Genomic DNA, 705 nt, shown 5'->3' with positions numbered 1-705 from the left:
TCAATGTCAATGGAAGTGAAAATGATGTCCTCTGGAACATTAATTAATGCCAGAAAAGGCACTACAATAACAATGGAGATATTGACATTGAAGATGTAATGTAAAGTTTTGAATCAACTTGTTTCAAAAATTCAAAATTTGAGAGTATAAAAAAGCACTATTTAGGGGTTGGGTATTTAGTTCAGTGGTTGAGAGCTTGTTTAACATGCATGAGGCCCTGAATTTGGTCCTCAGCCCTGGAAAAAAAAATAAAAGGCAATATTTATAAAATAATAAACTATTTCCTAAAATATTTAAATGTGTGGATAACTAAAGGAATAAATTAAATATTTTAAGTAGGCATTTGAATATATCAGTGATTCATAGCCAGGGCTATTTTACACTCCAGAGGATATTTGTCAACATCTGGAGACATTTTTGGTGGCCACAGTAGCAGGCAGGGTGTGCGTGTGTGTGTGTGCGTGCGTGTGTGTGTGTGTGTGTGTGTGTGTGTGCATGAGCTACTGGCATCTGGTGGGTAAAGACCAGTTTTATGGTCTGAATATGAAGTGTCCCCTGAAAAGCTAAAGTTAGGCAATGTGGGAGTATTCAGAGGTGAAATGATTACATCATGAGAGCTGTAACCAAATCAATGGATCAACACATTTAACAGATTAATCATTTGAATAGATTACTGAGTTATAACTGTAGACAGATGGGGTGTGG

Source organism: Callospermophilus lateralis, chromosome 7, assembly GCF_048772815.1.
Source record: "Callospermophilus lateralis isolate mCalLat2 chromosome 7, mCalLat2.hap1, whole genome shotgun sequence".
NCBI classification, from domain to species: domain Eukaryota; kingdom Metazoa; phylum Chordata; class Mammalia; order Rodentia; family Sciuridae; genus Callospermophilus; species Callospermophilus lateralis.
Note: the sequence above shows the minus strand (reverse complement) of the source record.